Source organism: Aquila chrysaetos, chromosome 22 (assembly GCF_900496995.4).
Source record: "Aquila chrysaetos chrysaetos chromosome 22, bAquChr1.4, whole genome shotgun sequence".
Taxonomy (NCBI): domain Eukaryota; kingdom Metazoa; phylum Chordata; class Aves; order Accipitriformes; family Accipitridae; genus Aquila; species Aquila chrysaetos.
The window spans coordinates 22,445,316-22,466,922 of record NC_044025.1 but is presented as its reverse complement, the minus strand read 5'-3'; the positions used below and the strand labels follow the sequence as shown (position 1 = coordinate 22,466,922).

The following is a 21,607-nucleotide window of genomic DNA, read 5'->3' as shown; positions in this document are numbered from 1 at the left end:
CCCCGACGCTCCCCCTGCCCCTGGGACACCTCTCATAGCATATTTCCATACATTCTGTATGGCACGTCTAAATATTTGGATGGTTTTAATGTTTTGTACCAGCCATGGAAACTGGTTTGCTGCTAGGTGACTGTAAAAGTGAGATTTGGTAAATAATTATTAGAAATCTTACACTAACACAATGATTGAAACAGTAGACAAAAGCATAGCCAAGCAGTTAACTAGCAGAGGTAGGTACTCACAAGTTTTGCAGTTCTTTGTTCTTATGACTAGATGTTCCTGTGCACTAGATGAGAACAGTGCTGAAACTGACCACATGCGATTGAAACTGCGTTAAGCTTCAAGATCAAAGAACAAGGACAAGAATAAAGACTTCAAGGACAGCCAGCAAGAACTTCAAATGGGCCGGTGGTCGCAAAAGCAGCCCTTCGTCTCAAACGGATCCTTCATTGCGCATGATTGGATGTAGGCAGTACTGTGATAATCAGTTGCCATCATTTTTATGTATACATATACTAATCTGATTAATATGCAATTAGTTATTCTATATAACCTGTTTGTGCTAAACCTGTGGCACGCACGCTAGGTGGAACTATCCCCCGTGCATCCAGCGGTGCAATGAAGAATGCCTGCTTTCTAAAACTCCAAAACGAGCCTTAGAGAGTTTCTTCGACCGGCTTTTCAGTATCAGAGGTACAAGAGAGGAAAGGAGGAAAAAAAAAAAAAAAAAAAAAAAGGCAGCGGTGTGGGAAAGAGAGGGGGCCGGGCAGGGCCAGGGAGGGACCGGAACGCAGAAGAGGGGAGAGAGACAGGGCCCCGAGGCTCACCACAGCTCTTGTTCTTGGCACTGCCAGGAGAATTTGCCAGTTCAGACGCTTCTTTCTGCTCCTCTCCCGCTCCCCTCCTCTGCTGTAACTCCGGCTGCACGGCTGTCCTCCTCCCCCTAGGAGAACACATGTCTCACAGGTCTTGCAAGACGAGGCTTCCTAGGCACAGAGCCTTGCTCGCTCGCACACTACGTGGCCGTACGGACCCTGCAGTCCACCTCGGCAGTCTGACCTGCTGCGGACTACGAGGAGGGATCCTTCCACACCCGGAGAGGCAGGCTCTCTCTTGCCTGCAGCGGGAGGCAGCTGCCGGCCGGGCGGCCTTCCGTTTCTGCTTCTCTACCTTTCTCTGGCCTCTCCAGCTTCAGCCGCAGCAGCTCCTGCCCACAGCCAGTAAGCGCTCCGCCTGTCCCTCTGCGCTCCCGCGCCGCGCGGAGAGGGAGGCCAGGCAGAGACAGCCCACGCAAGCCTGAGGCTGCTGCAGTCAACGGCATCCCCGGGGGACGAACGGGCAACCGCACCCACAGCGTGGCCTCTGGGAGAGGGAAAGAGGCAGCAGTGACCGTTATTACCGCAGCTCGACCCTGGCCGGAGCCCCCTCCTTCCGCAGGGGCTTCCGCAGACGCCGCTCGTTCCCCGCGCCGCTGCTAGCGGCACCCACGTTGAGGGAGACTCGAGAACACCGCAGGGCCGGCTTGCTGCCCTCACGACAGGGCTCGGGGGCTGCCTGCGGCCACAGCACAGGCTTCAGGGGAGGGGCTGGAGCTGGGGGCAGCCGCACGGGCCGAGCGGGGCCGGGGGAGCTCTGGCGACTCGGGGACGCGCCCGCTGGCCGCGCCTGGGGGGTGCCCGCTTCCGTCCCCTCTTCCCTTCTACCGGCTCTCGGGGAACTCCCCGGCGCTGCCCTGGCCCGGCTCGCCTCCGGCGGACCGGGAGCCTGCCGCGGCGGCCGCTTCGCAGCTTCCCGTCCCGGCAGCCCCGGGCGGCCAGCGGGCAGGAGGCACCCCTCACCCTCGCCCCCCCCCCGGAGGGGATCGCTCGCGTCACCCGCGGTCCCGGCGCTCGCCCGCTGCCGCCTACACCCGCGCCCTGCGCGCCGCCACGCTGCTCCCGGGGACCGCGCATGCGCCGGAGGGGCCGGAGCCGGCGCGCGACCGCCGGGCTGCAGTACCGCGCTTTGGCCACAAGGCGGCAGCAGCGGAGGCGCCGGCGGCGCTGGTGCGCACCTGTGCGGTGCCGGCGCTGCAGTTCCGCGCTTTGCGCGCCAAGCGCCCGCCGACACCACGCGCGTGGGGCGGGAGCGGCGTTTCCTTACCGGGAGGAAGCAGCGAGCGCGGCGGCCCCACCCTGCAGGCACAGCGGCATCGCATTGCCGCTACCGGCGGACGGCAGCGTGGACCGCAGCGGCACCTCCGTGCATGCGCGGCTCCTGTGCTGCAGTACCCAATTTTGGTCGGCGGGCGGCAGCATCACCCTAACGATCCTTTTCTGAGCATCAGCTGGATGAGAGTTGACTGACATCTCAACCCCGTTTAGACCAGCCAAAGACAGTGACGGCTTACTGAGGGTACGATGGGCTGCCCAAGAGAGAGGCTGCTGAACTGCCAGGGAAACGCGCTCTTGAAAGCGAGACAGAAATCAAGTACTTCAGAGCACTCCGTCAAAATATTAGGAAAAAAAACCCATAACATTCAGTTGCCTCTCGTTTTAAACATTTAGAAAAATACATAACTGCTTACATACACCTAATAAATTAGAGGCCACAGCTATTTGTCAGTTACAGTTTAAACAATGCAAGTCAATTTGTAAATGATACAATTTTAAATTTTTTTTTAAAGTTCCATTTATGATAGAAAAATCAGTGAGAAAAGAGATCCCTCATATGGTTTTACTTTGGGGGAAAAAAAGCCCTAGGGCTGCAATACCTCAGACTACCAAAAAGGACTGGCAGATTTGCTAATGCTTTCAACTGTACTGAAGCATGCAGAGGAACACGTTTTCATGGTATCTCAACTGTTACAACTGAGAACCCAAAGACCAGTGATGCCATCAACTTTAGAAAGATGGGCTGTTCTTGGGTCTTGGAAAGAAATTGACCTTTTTTTGTTTTTTTTCCTAAAGAAAGTGAAAAATCTTGTTGCTGATGACTTCTACTGTCAAGTTGATCATCTATGAAGATCCACTCTGATGGAAAGTTCATCAAACGCAACTTCTTCAAATGAGAAAGATTTACATTTTGGAAAGTGTCTTTCCAACTGAAGTCAAAATTATACATTGTAGGGCAGTGGTCCCTGGTACCTCAACTTAGCTTCCAGAGGGCTGGCGGTCTGAATCCATCCTCAACAAAAACTACATCTGCTAACCAGGATATTCCTGCAGTTGCCAGGTTCCTCTTCATCACATACAAAAAAACAGTGCCAGAAATAAGCATCATGTTGTTCAACACAGACCTCTTCCAGAACGCTTTCCTCCTCAAAAGGAACATGGCTTTCCATGCACCTGCTCCGTACTGATTCCTGTGTCAGATGCTGCAGCCGTCATCACTTGTGGCACCTAAGATACCAAAAGACAGAAAGCGAGCATTGCACTTGCAAGAAATCACCAGCCCCACGCTCCTCCTTGATAATACCCAGCTTACCTCATCCAATTCCAAAGGTGGCCTGCATGGCACCTGCAAAACCAAAGAGAAACATTTAACTGAGTTGCCACTGATTCTCTGCTCTTAGATGCTGACTAGGCTGACAACCACCTCTCCTTCTCAGCCTGCTCACTGGCGTGCAACTTCACCCCTCTGAGCTTGCTTGCAGCACCTGAAAAAAACAAAGCAAAGACATATACTGAGATACTGCCCAAAACTGCAACCTGCATGCACCAATTCCCATATCCCATTCTTTTACCTTGGCCACTTGCCCATCCAGCCTCTGCCGTTCACAGGTTGCCACACTGAGGCTTGGGTACCACATGTAAAACACAACGAGGGATACTTCTAACTTCACCAACAATACGACACCTGAAAAATAACTGCTGCTTCAGCCCACTAGTCATTGCTCACCCTGCCCAAGTCAACTCCAGTGCCGATGTCCTGCTTCACTCATTGCTTCACACCTTCAAAATAAAAAACCCAAAACCTATGTTAGTCATACAGCCACCAGTCACATCTTCCCCCCAACATGACGTGCCAACCCACCTTCTTACAGCGCTCCACTCACCTCTGCTCCATTGCCCTTTGGCACACAGCTTGTCCCTCTGCATCTGCAAAAGCAATATCAAACAAGTAACCCATATGCAGAGCAATAGCTTAACAAAGCCAGAGGCTTTGTTTCCATTTAGGAATGCCATCTAGATTCCCTGCCCAGCACACACTTGCATTTTGCATAAAGGACCCCAGACCCTCTCTCTGCCCAAACATGTCCTATCCTGAGCTGCCCTCTCCACTATGTTGAATTTAAAACCCCTCCCTGCAACCCGACACAAAGATAGCATCGGCCCCTCAAGGTAGCTTTCAGAGGGCTGGGGGTCAGAATTCATCCTTGACAAAGACCACCTAGGCTAACTAGGATGTCGCTGCGATCCAGCCCGGTTCCTCATCATCTGCAAACAGAGCGCCATCGGGCAGTTTCATGCCAGTCAATGCTGATCTCTTCTGCAATGATAACCTCCTCAAAAGCACCATGGTGTTCCACTCACTTGTTCCCAGTCTAATACTGGAAGATGTAGCCAGCATCACCTGTAGTACCTAGAAAACCAGACAGACAGTGACCATTGTGCCTGGAAGCAGTTCGTTGTCACACCTTGCCAAACACACTCAGGGACAGACACCCTGCTATGCATATGATTTCATGGGTTGTTTTGCACCTTCAAAACACAATGTTAACAGGTCACATAGGCACCAAGAGCAGAACTGTTCCCTCCGTTATTGCATGCTGAGTGCTCCGTCTGGCTCCCTGCTGTGCATCTGCAGCAACAAAATAAAAACAAAGTGAACCAGATGCTGACAAATACCCTAACCAACAGTAAACCGTCCCCATTCTGACATCTTCGCTCCACTAACCTTGTTGATCTGTGCTTTGTGCTCCAACCTGCCATGCTGATTCAGTTACATCAGCAAGTTGAAGAAAAACAGCAATACCCACAAAAAGTATACGCCCATCCCTCTTCTTTCACCCACCCCGACAGCCACATCCCAGACTCACCCTTTCCCCCAGCAGGCTAACACAGCTCTGCTCTCCTACCATGCTGCATCTCCAGGGTCAGTAGCCGCATCAGGTGCCCACTTGTGTAGTCGGTCCATCTGATGTCTCAGGAACCGTAACCGTCAATGCCAGGCCTGTCTCAGAAAATGCAGAGGCACACAGATGTTATATACTATTTTCCAAAAAAGAGAGCCCACCATGCAAAACAGACTAACAAATCCTTTTGACTGACTTACATACTTAGGCAACACAGTGACCCCAAAAGCACAAAATGCAAGCAATCAGTCTCACCCCCCATCACAGCCTGTGACACTATCTGTTCATCTTCGCTGTTGCGCCTTGCTTAACTGTCCTGCTTAGCCTAGACCTATTACCTGAACTGCAAGAATAAGTCAAACTGCTCACTGACACACAAAAATTACAGTTACTGCCAGATGACTCAAATAGAGACTGATAGAGCTCAAAAACTCAGCCCCACAAATGCCAAAAGAGGTACAGGTAGCGAACGACCGTGGCTGTTGTAACAACAGACTTTTCCTTTATGGATAAATAACTCTTAATGACTACATGAACTGCAGCATGGAGAACCCCTCAGTAGACAGCATGCTCGAATGAGAGCACTGACATAAACAGGACTTGACACTGGGCTGCTGGAATCCACTCACATACAGAATGCTACTATTAGATAGTGCTATGCTAGAAAGTCTTAAGCCAAAACTGGGTAGTAGTTACAGGAGACCTGACTGCAGACAGATGCTAAATATGACTTGATGGTCCCAAAATCTAATGGAGACGCCTCAGATACAAATGCTTCATGAGAGCTGCTTCTTACCAAATATAAGCTCAATGAGGAAAAGCCAAAGGTGATGCAGACAGAGCTATTAAAATCTCAGTACAGAAGTATGCATTACTCGACATGGCAGGATGATTCTACCAGGTTGTTCCAATCCAAGCACCGGGTTCTAATGCCTGTCCAGTGGTGTCCGCAATATCCCTCACAGCTTGAAATGTAATAGACAGCTCCCCCCATCTGGGACCATGTTTTGCAAATCTGAGCCATGCCCTCCCTCACACCTTCTGTGACCATGCCCCCCTGTGATAAAAATCAAATAGAACAATTAAGGACTCTGCTTCATCACCTTGGCCTCCAAAAGAAGCTTCCTTCCTCTGCTGACAGTCAACACTGATATCCTCATGCTGTTCCTTGAATGTGGGCTTGCCCTTGGGTGCCTGTACTGCCAAAGGAAGAGAAAATGATTATGCTCTGATAACCTGCTCCATCCTCTTGTTGTTCTTCAAGAAATCTAAAACAAAGCTACCATCCCAACTGCTACGTAAGAGAAGAAGCTTGTGCAGGAGATGACTGAGCCCATCCCTGTAAATGGAAAACTCTGCTATGGCCCTGCTTTGCCTTTCGGCAAAGGCACCCACCGTCAGGGTGCGCTGAACCCCTTCATGAGTTGCTAGGAAAGTCAGATACACTTAGTTCAAAACATCTGGTAAATAAGATATGACCTGAAATCATGTGTACCCCACCTTATCCCAGAAACAGTCAGACAGCTAGCTTCCTCCCACACAAAACTCACCTCTGACAAATACACAAAACAGAACAACATTACACCAACCAGAGCAAAATCCTTAACCTCTGACACACTCTGAAAGGGATTAGTGCACCCACATAATATATATTCACACAATCAACCCATGTACCAGACTTCCTCAGAGTAAGCCCTGCAAAGGCGAGAGGAAGCCTGACAGTACCTCCCCGGACACCCCAGCACTCCAAGCACACCGCTCCCCTCTCTGCCACTCCCATCAGGGGAAAACGCTGGTGAGGATATCTGGCAAAAAAGGAGGAAAGAGAGCCATGGGGACCTGGATGTCAAAAGACGACCTGACTTTACCTGCAGGAATAAACAAAAGAAACCCTGCCAAAAAAAAATTCTAACCAAAAACAGAAAATATGAAAAACCCAGAAAGCTGAAAAAGACAGGATACTGTACCATGCAGCAACTGACACTGCTCGATGAATGAAGCCGCAAGAATGAGAGGTCTGCTGCAAAAGCAGTACGAGATCCTCAAGCTCACTTACCTACGAAGCCCCTTAGGGAATTACAGTGGAAGTTGGCCAATGGAAAAAACATGGCGGCATGACATGGTGACTCAAAGATTTAAAATGGACACACCTTATGACTACAAAAACTGGTGCTTAAAACACAATAGATAAACAAGAACAAGAGAACATAACTGCCATGACTCATACTAAAGCAAATCTCATCGGACACTTAAGGAAAAAGGCAAAACTGGAATAATAGAGAAAGCTTGCATGCACAGGACTGCAATAAAAGAAAGACCCCTGGCTGGAGATTGTTACAAGCATAAACAATACACATCCTCTTCTCCAAGAAATTCCAGGGAAGACAGTGACACAAACCTGTGCAGGAAATAAGTGCCTAGTCAATGCCTCTAAGTAACAACGACTCTGACATCCGGATGGATGGTGAAGGGATAGATGCAAAAATTACCAATTAATTCATTCCCTAATGTGAAAGGCATGGACGAGTGGAGACCTGAGTTCTGGCAGGTATATTTTAATGTACCTTAATGTACTTAATGCTTTCCAAGATGAGACTCATCTGACACTCAGCCCTGCATACTGAGATGCAGAGGCCCAGATGGTTTATGCTGCATCTCTTGCGACTTTGTCACACGTCCTGTCAGCTGCAGAGAGACTAAAACAGAACAGACCTCATCAACACCCAAATCCAACTGCAAAACCACCTGAGAAAGACTGATGAACCCTCCTACCTTTCCCAACCATCCCCTGGTCCCAAAATCATAGAAAGCCCTTCTCTTCTCCTGAACTATTAGGGAAGGAACCCCATTCCCTCCTGACAGCTCCTTCCCTATATTTGCACCCCTGAACCCCCTGCATCAGCTGCTCCTCAGAAGCTCTCTTCTGAGCCATGCCCTACATCCTGTGGCACCTCCTATCTTCTGTCTTCCCACGTGTCCTGGTTGCACCTGGGATAGAGTTAATTGTCTTCCTAGTAGCTGGTATAGTGCTATGTTTTTGAGTTAGGTATGAGAAGAACATTGATAACACACTGATGTTTTCAGTTGTTGCTAAGTAATGTTTAGTCTAAAGTCAAGGATTTTTCAGCTTCTGATGCCCAGGCCAACAAGAAGGCTGGAGGGGCACAAGAAGTTGGGAGGGGACACAGCCAGGGCAGCTGACCCAAACTGGCCAAAGGGGTATTCCATACCACGTTACATCACACCCAGTATATAAACTGGGGGGGAGCTGGCCTGGGAACTAACTGGGCATCGGTCGGTGCGTGGTGAGCAATTGCATTGTGCATCACTTGTATATTCCAATCCTTTTATTGTTACTATTGTCATTTTATTAGTGTTATCATTATTAGTTTCTTCTTTTGTGTTCTATTAAACCTTTCTTATCTCAACCCACAAGTTTTACTTCTTTTCCCGATTCTCTCCCCATCCCACTGGCTGGGGGGGGGGGGGGGGGGGGTGGTGGTGAGTTAGCTGCTGCATGGTGCTTAGTTGCTGGCTGGGGTTAAACCACACCACCACAGACTCCAGGCTCTGCTACATGCCCACAAAATAAGTGAAGTCCTGACACTTATAACCTGCAAGGGGCCTGCCACAAGCTGCAAAGTTTCTAGGGACAACATGGCACTCTGCAGGCAACTGGGAAAGGTGATGAGCGATCCCATACCCTGAAAGACACTATGTGTTATGTCCCTGCTGCTTTCTTAAGAAATGCTAAAACTCCATGTACAGATGCATACAAGATGCTCACCCTAACCTCTGCTATATAATAATCTCACCATCAGTCCTATTAAGAGAAATGATATCAGCAACTTACACAGTACACAGCCAAACTGGTGGGAAAAAAAAAAAAGGTTCCATCTTCAAAAAAGTCAGGAATTCCAGGAAAATGCAACATACCTAGAATAAAAAAAAAACAACAAAAAAACCAAACCACACTGTTAAACCATCTTGCCACCCCTGAACACTCAAAAAAAAATTACTGACCTGGAAGAAAGAAAAAAAAAAAAGCTGCATACAAGCATACTTTCTACTATACATGCTGCTGAACCTTGACTGGTCCTGAAGCTCTTATCTCAGACAGACACCTCTGCTTCCCTAAATGTCAAAACACTTCTGCCCAAACAGCTGAGCCAACTCAGAAGCTGCAAAGGCGTGAAGGAATAGCAGAGCACTGACACCTCAGAAGCCTAGCAGCACCATAAGCTCCCCGAGGAGAGGCTGTGGCTCATGTACCTGTGGGGCCCCCGCCTACCACCCTTCCCACAGTCACCTGGAAAAGGGGAGCAGCAAACCACCACAAGGGATAACAGCAGACACAGGAGCAGCTGTGAGTTTTCTCACCTGCCTCCAATTTACAGCAAGCAAAGCCCTGAACAGAGAAAGCCACCCTTACTGGAAATGACGATACCTGCTCTCGTACCACAGCTACATCTATTGCATCAGCAATGTGACCGGGTAGGGAATTAAACTAAATTGTTCTGGGGCGCCCATCAAAAAAGATATATATCCTACTAAGCTATGTAAGCAAGTAGTTCATGAAATGCAGTAACAATACTATTATCAAAAATTATGTGCATTACTTTCCTATACAAAAGCCAAAATGTTCTGGGGTTATGCTTCATTTCTAGCAAGCCCGTGCATACCACCTAACTTCTACCAGAACTACCTTCTAGATAGGACTGAATCACAACGCAGAATTAGATCCCTTAAGAATTCCATCTCCAAAATATCTCTGGTTGCAAAATAAATTATTTACTGTGAATCGCCGATGATTCAGAGTCAACCTGACTGTGTCTCCAACTGACTCTTAACAGAACTAGATGAGTCCCGAAGGACAGAAAACACCAAAAAAACATGGAAAAACAAGAAGTGTATCAGAAACTGTATGAAGCAGCCTGATTAACACCTAAGCAGCTAGAGCAAAAATAAATTGCAAAACACAACATAAACCACCACAGGAGATGTGTCGATAAAAACAGATGAAGGCTATTGCCTCCTCTGAAAACCCAAGAGGAGACCTAAGCTGACAATAGACATCTTTGGGCTACCAGATAACAAAGAGAAATATAATGTAAGACAAAAAATAAAAAGACTGCTCTGGAGCACAAAGATGGCTTCGGAAAAGGTTCTGACAGGACAAGAAGCATTGTCACAGGGATTAGAGAGGTCCTGAAGGGGCCAGAGAGACCAAAGAAGTCGTGGGGGTGCAAGGAGCTCACAAAGGGAATTGAACAAAGTACAGATGTCCTCAAGGGACCAGTGACCAAATGGAGGTGCACCAAACAGATGAGAGGACAGAAAGACCAACAGATGTGGACTCAGGTTCTGAGGGGAAAAGAGAGGCACAAAGTGCCCTCCTGAGCCAAAACAGGGCTCTAGGACATAGGGGATGTCTTGCGAGAGCTCAGCAAAGAGAGCAGAGGAGTCCCGCGGGGGCCTGAGAGACCAAAGCAGCCTCAGAGATAACAGTGAGGAGCTCTGAAGAGGATTTCAACAAAGTACAGATGTTGTTGTACAGGGGGCAGGGAGCTGGATGAAAGCATTCTCAACGGCAAAGAGTAAGATAAGAAAGAGCACTCTGAAGAGCACAAGAAAAAAAATTTTACAGGGAGCTAAAGTGCTACAAGAGTGCTGTGGAGTACAAGAAAGGACTCAGAAGACATTGTTATAGAGAGTAGAGGAATTTAGAGGGGGCAGGGTAAGAAAAGAAGTCTTGGAAACACAGTGAGGGCCTTGGAGTCTCAGGAGGGCATCTAGGCAAACTACAGGTGATTGAGTGAGAGAGGAACTGAACGGAGACACCCTCAATGGCAGAGAGAAAGATAAAGCTGCGCAACAAAGAAAAATGGAAGGTCTGATGGAACAAGAGAGATAGAAAGGGAAATAAAGTGCCACAAGATGCTGTGGAGATCAAGGAAGGTCTCAGGAGGCATCATGACCATGAGGAGAAGGGTGTAGAGCAGGGCTGATGCACAACAGAAGGCTTGGAGACAACAAGGAGGAACTCGGGTGATCGTCTGAGAAGAGTACAGATGGTCTCGGGTGGCTGGGGACTGAACATGGGAATCCTAGGTAGTGCAGAGGAACAAACAAGTTCTGTGGCTCAAAGATGGCCCCACCTAAAGTGCTACAAGACGGACGCTGAGCACAAGAAGGTCTCGGGAGGCATCGTGACTGGGAGGAGAAATGTCCTGAGGGAGTCAGAGAGATAGAAAAAGGATTGGGGACACAACGATTAAATCCAAAGGGGATCTGAACCAAGTAAACATGTCATCAGAGGGCCAGGGAATGAACAGAGTTACGGCTAGAGGGAAGAGAGGACAGAATGATTGGGCTGGGTCACAGATATGGACTCAGGAAAGTCCTCTGAGGGAACAAGAGGGATGTGAGGTCCTCTACAAAACTAAAAGTGTGCTAAGGGCAACCTTGAAGGCACCAATAGGCATTGTGACACCATTAGAGGAATCCTGATTGGGCCAAAGACACCAAAGAAGGCTCAGGGACACAAGGAGAAAATCTGGAGGGGATTTGAACAGAGTACAGATGTCCTCAGGAGGCCAGGGACCAAATGGAGGCACCCTAGATGGCAGAGAGGACTTTAAGAGCGCTCTGAGGCACAAACCAACCCAAGGATGTGTTTCTGAGGGAATGAGAGAGGATCAAAGCCTGCTACAGAGCTAAACCAGGGCTGTGGTACATAAAGAAGGTCTCAGGATGCATGGGAACTGGGAGCAGGGGAGACATGAATGCCTTGGAGGGATAAGAGAGATTGAAAGGGAGGTAAAGTGCTACCAAAATGCTGCGGAGCACAAGGAAGGTCTTGGGAGGTATCCTAGATGGCATAGAGAAGAAAAAAAATGGTCATTTTTTGGGAAGGGAGATCTTAGGAAAGGTATGATTGCAAGAAGATGAGCCCAAAGGGGGCTTACAGAGCTAAAAGTGTGCTGCAGGGAAAAATCTAAGACCTCGGGAGACATTGTGACAGTAGCAGAGGGCTTCTGAGAGGAACAGACAAAAGAAGGCTTGAGGGCATGATGAAGAAGTCCAGAAGGGATTTGAACAGACTACAGATGTCCTCAGGGGACCAAGGACTGAACAGAGGTATCCTAGCTAGCATAGAGGACAACATGAGCATTCTGGAGATGAAAGATGGCATCAGGAAAGGTTCTTGGAGGGAGAAGGGTGCAAAGTGTGCTACAGAGCCAAAAGAAGGCTGTGGGGCATGAGGGTGGCAGGAGAAGGGTGCTGAAAGAGAAACAGAAGGTGGCTCTGGGACACAACGCAAAACTCAGGAAGGTGTCCCAGCAATGTACAGATGTCCCCAGGGGATGAGCGACTGAATGGAGATATCCAAGATGGCAGTGAATAAGGTAAGAGTGCTCTGAGGCAGAGAAAGCCTGAGGAAGGGTTCTGTCTGAATAAGTGAGATACAAAGAGGGCTGCAGAGCTCAAAGGGTGCCACGGGGCACGATGCCGGTCTTCGGAGGTGTCATGACAGGAAGGAGAGGGCTCTGGGCATGGGGGGAACGTGGATATAGAGACAAACAGGATTGCTGACACAATGAGGTACTCTGGAACAGATCTGAACAGAGTACAATGTCCTCAGGAGACCGAACAGAGGCATCGGACATGGCGGAGGGGAAGGTAAGAGTGCTCTGGGGCACAATCAAAGCCTGAGGAAGAGTTGTCTCTGAATAAGAAAGGTACAGTGCCTGCTGCAGAACTAAAGGATGGCCATGGAACACAAGGACGCTCACGGGAAGCATCGTGACAGAAACAGAAGGGTGCTGAGGTGGCCAGAGAGACAGAAGAAGGCTGAAGGGCACAAAGGTACTCGGGAGAGGATTTGAACAGAGTACAAATGTCATGAGGGAGACACTGACCCACTGCAGGCAAGCGAGACAGAGGAGAGGACAAAAAGACTGCTCCGAGGAAGAGGAGATGTTCTGACAAACTGAGAGGGGTGGAAAAGACCCTCCAGAGATAAAAGCATGCTGAGGAGACCCTCTAAAGCCTCAGGATGAGCTGAGAGAAAAGGAAAAAATTCAGACACAAAGAAAATTTAAAAAGGAACAGGGTATGTGACTAAGAAGAAAGAATTAAAAAAATAGGATAGAGAGCTCGATAAAAGTAGACATAGAAAGAAATTTAAAAAGCAAAAGGGTACAAGGCAGAGGAGAAAAATTAAATAGGGGCAGAAAACTAGATAAAAGTAAACATAGAAAAAATTTCAAAAATCAAGGCATTAAAGGAGGAAAAAATTAAAAAACAGGGACAACTAAAACTGAGACATAAATAAAATTTCAAAATTTGGAGTACCCAACATGCAGGAAAAAATTAAAAAATAGGGACAGGAACTAGTTAAAAGCAGACATAGGAAAAAAAATTAAAAAGCAACAAGATTAAGAAAAGAAAGGAAAAAAAATTAAAAAACAGGAACAGCAAGCTAAAACAAAGACATAGAAACAAAGTTTAAGAAGTGACAGGGTACAGCACAGACCAGAATGAAATAAGAAAAAGACAGTGAACTGGAGAAAACTAGATATAGGAAAAAAATTTCAAAGCAACATGACACAAGACAGACAGGAATTAATAAAAAAATAGGGTTAGACATATTGATAAAAGTAGACATAGAAAGATAAAAGCAATGTGGACTAAAGAAATAAGGAAAAATTAAAGAATATTGACAGCAAATTAAAACAGAAACAGAAAAAAATTTAAAAAGCAATGGCACCAAGACAAGGAAAAAAAAAATTAAAAAAAAGGACACAGTGAATGGGCTAAAAGTAGAAAAGTTTAATAGCAACAGCAATTGATGAAATAAGGACAAAAAATTAAAAAATAGCAATGGCAAACTAAAATGGAGACATAGAAAGAAAATGTAATAAGTGATGGCACTAAGGAAAGACAAGATATAATTTAGAAAAAACAGCAAAGGGAATAAAACTAGGCATAAAGAGAACATTTAAAAAGCCATAGGCATTAGGGAAATAAAGGGAAAGATTATAAAATAGGGACAGCAAACCAAAACAGAGATGTAGAAAGAAAATTTTAAAAGTGACAGCACTAAGGAAAAACAAGAAATAATTAAAGGAAAGCAAAATAATAACAGTGAATGGGATAAAAGTATACAGAATTTTAAAAGCGATGGAGATTAAGGAAATAGGGAAAAAATTTAAAATAGCAACAGCAAGCTAAAACAGATACATAGAAAAAAATTAAAAAGCAATGGCACTAAGGAAAAACAATGAAAAAAATTTAAAAATAATGACAGCAAATGAGATAAAAGTAGAAAATTTTAAAAGCCAAGGGATTAAGAGAGGAAAGAACGAAAAAATAGCAACAGTAAAATAAAACGAAGACGTAGAAAGAAAATTTAAAAGCTATGGCACTACGGAAAAACAAGAAATCATTTTTAAAAGCCAGTGAAGGCACTAAAAGTAGCATAGAAAGAACAACTCAAATGCAATAGGCATTAGGGAAATAAGGCGGGGGGGAAATAGCAACAGCGAACTAAAACTGAGACATAGAAAGAAAATTTTAAAAGCGTCGGCACTAAGGAAAGACAAGATATAATTTTAAAAAAACAGCAAACAAGATAAAAGTAGGCATAGAAAGAACATTTAACAAGCGACGGGGATTAGGGAAATAAATGAAAAAAAAATAAAAATAGGCACAGCAAACTAAATAAACACAGACTTAGGAAATTTAAAAAGAGAAAGGTTACCAGACAGAAAAAAAAAGATTAAAAAATAGGGAGAGCAAACTAGATAAAAGTAGACATAAAAGCAAAATTTTAAAAGCCACGGGATTAACAGAGGAAAGAACTAAAAAATACCAACAGCAAACTAAAACACAGGCATAGACAGAAAATGTAAAAAGCAACGGCACTCAGGAAAGACAAGAAATAAGTTTAAAAAGACATCGAAGGGAAATAAGTAGGCATGGAAACAACATTTTTAAAGTGATTGGCATTAAGGAAATAAGGGGAAAAATAAAAAAATAGGGACAGTGAACTCAGAGATGCAGAAAAAATTTTAAAAGAAACAGCACTAAGGAATGACAATAATAAAGAGAAAAGAGCAAAATAACAACAGCAAATGGGATAAAAGTAGATAGACAATTTTAAAAGCAGTGGGGATTAAGGAAATAAGGAAAATATTAAAAAATAGTGACAGCAAACTATACCATAGAAAGAAAATTTTAAAAAGCAACATCGCTAAGGAAGGACAAGAAATAATTTTTAAAAGACAGCAAAGGGAATAAAAGTAGGCATAGAAAGAACATTTTAGAAGCAATGGGGATTAGGGAAGTAAAGGAAAAAAAATTAAAAATAGAGACAGTGAACTAAAATGGTGGCATTGAAGGTAAATTTTTAAAGCGACATGGTACATGACAGGAAATAATTAAAAATGAGGGATAGGGAGCTTGATAAAAGTAGACATAGAAGGAAAATTTAAAACGTGACAAGGTACAGGACAGACAGGAAAGAACTAAAAATAGGGACAGCAAACTAGATAAAAGTAGACATAGAAACAAAATTTGAAAAGCCAAGGGATTAAGAGAGGAAAGAATTAAAAAATAGTGACAGCAAACCATACATATGAAAACATAGACAGAAAATATAAAGGCAACAACACTAAAGGAAGACAAGAAGTCATTAAAAACTAAAGACAGTGTACTGGATAAGAGTAGACATAGCAAGAACATTTCAGAAGTGACAGGGATTAAGAGAGGTATGGTGGTTTGACCCTGGCTGGATGCCAGGTGCCCACCAAGCCACTCTATCACTTCCCCTCCTCAGCTGAACAGGGGAGAGAAAAACATAACGAAAGGCTCGTGGTTCAAGGTAAGCACAGAGATTCCTCAGCAATTACCATCATGGGCAAAACCAGGCTTGACTCAGGGAAATTAACTTCTTGCCAATCAAAAGTCAGAGTAGGGTAATAAGAAATAAAACCAAATCTCAAACAACCTTCCCCTCACCCTTCCCTTCTTCCTGGGCTCAACTCCACTCCTGATTTTCTCTACCTCCTCCCCTCTGAGCAGCACAGGGGGACAGAGAATGGGGGTTGTGGTCATTTCATCACACATTGTCTCTGCTGCTCCTTTCTCCTCACCCTCTTCCTCTGCTCCAGCATGGGGGCCCTCCCATGGGAGACAGTCCTCCACAAACTGCTCCAGTGTGGGTCCCTTCCAGGGGCTGCAGTCCTTCAGGCACAGACTGCTCCAGTGTGGGTCCCCCCCACGGGGTCACAAGTCCTGCCAGCAAACCCGCTCCAGCATGGGTTCCTCTCTCCACGGGTCCGCAGGTCCTGCCAGGAGCCTGCTCCAGCGCAGGCTTCCCACGAGGTCACAGCCTTCTTCAGGCATCCACCTGCTCTGGTGTGGGGTCCTCCACAGGCTGCAGGTGGATATCTGCTCCACCGTGGACCTCCACAGGCTGCAGGGGGACAGCGTGCCTCGCCATGGTCTTCCCCACGGGCTGCAAGGGAATCTCTGCTCCGATGCCTGGAGCACCTCCTCCCCCTCCTTCTTCACTGACCTTGGTGTCTGCAGGGCTGTTTCTCTTACATGGTCTCACTCCTCTCTCTCCAGCTACAGATTCTGTGCCCCAGCAACTTTTTTTCCTTCTTAAATATGTTATCTCAGAGGCGCTACCACCGTCACTGATGGGCTCCGCCTTGTCCAGCGGTGTGTCCATCTTGGAGCCGTCTGGCACTGGCTCTATCGGGCTGGACATAGGGGAACCTTCTGGCATCTTCTCACAGAAGCCACCCCTGTAGAACCCTGCTACCAAAACCTTACCACGCAAACCCAATACACTGGCATGGACCGAATGCACAAGGGATATGATTCGCTCTGTAGCTTGATTTGTGAAGCCTATCTTCCTACCTCTCTGGCCTGTGAGGCCTCTCCAAGCTATCATTCCCACAATATTTCTGATACTTAGAACTAAACCACCATATTTCCCCACTAAATTAACCTCAGACCACCCTCTCCCCTCCATTCCCATTTAACTGTGAATCACGCATCACCCGCTTCAGCCTGATCATCAACAAAACTTGCAGCCTCCCATCCAAATGTTTTCTAGGAGGCGAGATGCAGCCTATGTTCAACTGGGGACGGGGGAACTGTGTCATTGACAGCTAGGTGTGTTATGCTGCATTTCTTAAGACTTCATTGTCCCTCTCTTCAGCTGCAGTACGACAAGAACCAAAGGCATCTCATTGTGACCCAGACTGGAGGGCAAAACCAACCTAAATATAACTGATGAACCCATCTCCATTTCCCAGCCATCCCACAGTACCAAGAAGTAAGAAACTCCTCGACTTTTCATGGGCTGTCAGAGATGGACTCACACTCCTTCCCAACAGTTCCTGTTGTTTAGCTGCTCCCTCCCCTCCCACAACCTGCTCTTTAGGAGCTGCTCTTCTGCGCCATACCCCTGTGCCCTGTCTCTCACAGACACACGCCATCTTCTCTCATCACACACACCCCAGGTTCTGCTACATGACGACATAGTAGATTAATTCTACACAGTTGTAACCTAAAAGCAGCCCTCTATAGCTCCCCAAGGCTCTAGGGACAACAAAGTACCCTGCAAGCAACCCAGAAATGCGCTGAGCCATTCTACACCCTGAAAAAGGCAACTCCTCATGCACCAGCCACTTGCTTGGGATGCAAAGGCACTTCGGGTGCAGAAGTAGGGATCATGCTCATCCTGACCCCTACTATGTCCTCTTACTATCAGTCCTACAACATGCACTGGTTTTGGCTGGGGCAGAGTTAATTTTCTTCATAGTAGCTAGTATGGGGCTGTGTTTTGGATTTGTGCTGAAAACAGCGTTGATAATACAGAGATGTTTTCGTTATTGCTGAGCAGTGCTTACAGAGAGTCAAGGCCTTTTCTGCTCCTCATACCACCCCACCAGTGAGCAGGCTGGAGGTGCACAAGAAGCTGGGAGGGGACAGAGCTGGGACAGCTGACCCCAGCTGACCAAAGGGCTATTCCAGACCATACGACATCATGCTCAGCATGTAAAGGTGGGGGAAGAAGAAGGAAGGGGGGGAACGTTAGGAGCGATGGCATTTGTCTTCCCAAGTCACCATTACACGTGATGGAGCCCTGCTTTCCTGGAGATGGCTGAACGCCTGCCTGCCGATGGGAAGTGGTGACTGAATTCCTTGTTTTGCTTTGTTTGTGCATGCAGCTTTTGCTTTACCTATTAAACTGTCTTTATCTCAACCCATGAGCTTTCTCACTTTTACTTTTCTGATTCTCTTCCCCATCCTACCAGGGGGAGCGAGTGAGCGGCTGTGGTGCTTAGTTGCTAGCTGGGGTTAAACCATGACACAACAGAAGGTGATGTCTCCAGCTTTCATCATTTCTGACAGAGAAGGTGAGGAAGCAAGGTTCCTTCCACATCATACTTTATAGTTCCATATAACCTGAACTACGTTTAACAAAACTGGAGCTGCAGACTTAAAAGCCATCTCCCACCCGAGAATACCCCATTTAGAGTTACTAAACTGAGTTACTGAGGAAGGACTGCATGCTATAGTCATGCTTTCTGCAATGCATGTTGCTCAGCTTCAACTCATCCTGTGGCTTTTATCTCAAATGGTGAACTTTGCTTCTCTGAGCTTAGAAGCACATCTTCCCAGACATCTGGCTAACTTGAGAACTGCTCTTCACCAAAGCAAATCCAGGCTACTAATCCCAAAGGAGACCACAAACAGAGTGAGCTCCATAGGTGGAGTGCTGCAGTTGGTACATGCCCTAAGGCCTGCCCACCACAATCCCCTGAGAAAGGGGACAGGTAAGCCAGCAGAAGGCATAAAAAAAGCCAGCTGGGGAGAAGCAAGTCTGTAACTTTGGCTTAGGTTTGCAGAGCATAGAGCACAGAAAAGAGAAAGGGATTGTTACTATAGAAGATCATAGAATGGTTTGGTTTGGAAGGGACCTTTACAGGTCATCTAGTCCAACCCCCCTGCACTGAGCAGGGACATCTTCAACTAGAGCAGGTTGCTCAGAGCCCCATCCAACCCAACCTTGAATGTTTCCAGGGAGAGGACATCTACCACCTCTTTGGGCAACCTGTTCCAGTGTTTCAACCCCCTCATAGCAAAAAAATTTCTTCCTTACACCCAGTCTGAATCTACCCTCTTTTACTTTAAAACCATTACCCCTTGTCCTATCACTATAGGCCCTATTAAAAAGTCTGTCCCCATCTTTCTTATAAGTCCCCTTTAAGTATTGAAATGCCACAATAAGTTAGCCCTCTGCTCTGTTATTACAACAGAGGCAATGTGAGCAGGTAGGTAATTAAGCTACTTTTTACTCTAACAAGCACAAACCTTTGTTTTAAGCTGTAGAAATTACTTGAGGTCACTGTAAGTTAGATGCAGAGCAGCTGATGAAAGTCTGAAATGGTATCAGCAGGAGAAGTATGATGCTTTCATTTTCTTTCTAACTTGTTAGAAAGAGAATGCTATGCTATTGCCATTCATTTCTAACTGGCCCTCGCAGGTTACCAAAATTCTATGGCTTTTACTCAGGTTAGCAGCCTGTTGCAAGCAGGGTCCCCCAGGAATCGATACTGGGTCCCACGCTGTTCAGTATCTTCATAAATGTCGCAGCTTCAGCCCAGCCAGTAACAAAGCACCACAAAGCCGCTCGCTCGCTCGCTCCTCCCCCCCAGCCACGGTGGGATGAGAAAATATAAAGAAAGGCTCATGGGTCAAGACAAGGACAGGGAGGGATCACTCACCACTTATGGTCACAGGCAAAAGACAGGCTCAACTTGGGGAAGAAACAAAATCAATTTAATTTACTACCAATCAAGGATAATGAGAAGTAAAACCCAACCTGAGAACAGCTTCCCCCCAGCCCTCCCGCCTTCCCACCTCAACTCCACTCCCGGTTCTCTCCACCTCCTCCCTCCGGCGGCACAGGGAAACAGGGGATAGGGTCCGTTCATCCCACCTTGTCTCTGCCGCTCCTTCCTTCTCGGGAGGAGGACTCCTCACTTGTCCCCTGCTCCAGCATGGGCTCCTCCACAGGAGACAGTTCTCCATGAACTTCTCCAGCATGGGTCCTTCCCACGGGCTGCAGCCCTTCAGTCACAGACTGCTCCAGCGCGGGCTTTCCTGTGGAGTCACAGCCATCTTGGGGGGCATCCAACTGCTCTGGCGTGGGCTCCTCCACGGGCTGCAGGTGGGCATCTGCTCCCCTGCTCACCTCCATGGGCTGGGGGGACAGCCTGCCGCCTCACCGCGGGCTGCAGGGGCATCCCCTCCTCTGGCGCACCTCCTCCCCCTCCTTCTTCACCGGCCTCAGTATCTGCACAGGAGTTTCTCTCACATTCCAATTTCTTCCTCCACTGCAGGTTCCCCCTTTTAAATCTATTCTCCCAGAGGCGCTAACACTGTCGCTGATGGGCTCAGCCTTGGCCAGAGGAGGGTCCGACTTGGAGCCGGGGAAGCTTCTAGCAGCTTCTCACAGGAGCCACCCCTGCAGCCAACAAACCGCACCACACAAACCCAAAACAATAAATGACCTGAGTGATGGGATTGAAAGCACTCTCACCTAGTTTGCTAATGATGCCAAACTGGCTGCTAAGGTGAACATGTCAGAAGGGAGTGCCATCATACAGAGAGACATGGACAGGCTGGAAGAATGGGCTAGCAAGAACTGTATGAAGCTTAACAAAGACACATGCAAGGTCCTGCATGTGGGTTGGAATCACCAAAGGGCCCAGTACAGGCTAGGAGGACCTGTATGACTGGGGAGCAGCCTTGTTAAAAGGGACCTGGGGTCCTGGTGGACAACAAGGTGAACATGAGTCAGCAGTGCGCTGCTGCAGCAACAAAGGCAAATAGGATCCTGAGCACCATCTGCAAGGGCATTACTAGCAGAGATAGAGATGTAATCATCCTGCTCTACTCAGCCTTTTGTCAGGCCTCACCTGGAGTACTGTGTCCAGTTCTGGTCCCCACAATTCAAGATGGACGTGGAGAGACTGGAGAGGGTCCAAAGGAGAGCCACAAATATGATCAAAGGGCTGGAGAACCTGCCCCATAAGGAAAGATTGAAGGAGTTGAGTCTCTTCTCCCTAGAGAAGAGAAAGCTCGGGGGGACTGCATCACAGTATTCTGGTATGTAAAAGGCAGCTACAAAGAGGACAGAGGCTCTCTCTTCCTAGGGGGTCACATGGAGAAGACAAGGGGTGACATGCACAAGTTGCTCCGGAAGAGGTTTTACCTCAACATAAGAAAATTTTTTTTATGGTAAGACCATTCACTGAAACGACCTCCTCGGGGATGTGGTAGAGTCCCCATTGCTAGAGGTTTTCAAAATGCACTTGGACAGGATGCTAGATAATCTTGTCTAGCCTCTCTTTCCCATGAAAGGTTGAACCAGATGATCTTTCGAGGTCCCTTCCAACCTGGGCTATTCTATCGTTCTTTGATTATACCAGGAACACATTCTATATAACACCAAATGAG

At 47.0% G+C, this 21,607-nt stretch overlaps 2 long non-coding RNA genes across 3 annotated transcripts in view; both read right to left on the bottom strand.

Annotated features, from left to right (window-relative positions):
- Positions 1 to 7: 7 nt before the first annotated feature.
- LOC115333958 lies at positions 8 to 1,847 on the bottom strand. 2 transcript variants are annotated; one of them, XR_005931097.1, is made up of 3 exons: positions 1,060 to 1,847; positions 828 to 943; positions 8 to 338 (listed from the first exon to the last, which is right to left on the bottom strand). It is a non-coding gene; the product is annotated as an uncharacterized LOC115333958 (long non-coding RNA). The 2 variants fall into 2 exon arrangements; XR_005931096.1 differs by having other exon boundaries at positions 8 to 308.
- Positions 1,848 to 2,662: 815 nt separating this feature from the next.
- The window catches only part of LOC115333960, a 36,431-nt gene continuing 17,486 nt past the window's right edge, over positions 2,663 to 21,607 (bottom strand). The window contains exons 4-11 of the long non-coding RNA XR_005931095.1: positions 6,160 to 6,255; positions 5,021 to 5,154; positions 4,862 to 4,863; positions 4,037 to 4,782; positions 3,725 to 3,932; positions 3,577 to 3,637; positions 3,466 to 3,498; positions 2,663 to 3,380 (exon numbers count right to left, since the gene is read on the bottom strand). This is a non-coding gene — a long non-coding RNA (uncharacterized LOC115333960). The remainder of the gene's footprint in view (positions 3,381 to 3,465; positions 3,499 to 3,576; positions 3,638 to 3,724; positions 3,933 to 4,036; positions 4,783 to 4,861; positions 4,864 to 5,020; positions 5,155 to 6,159; positions 6,256 to 21,607) is intronic.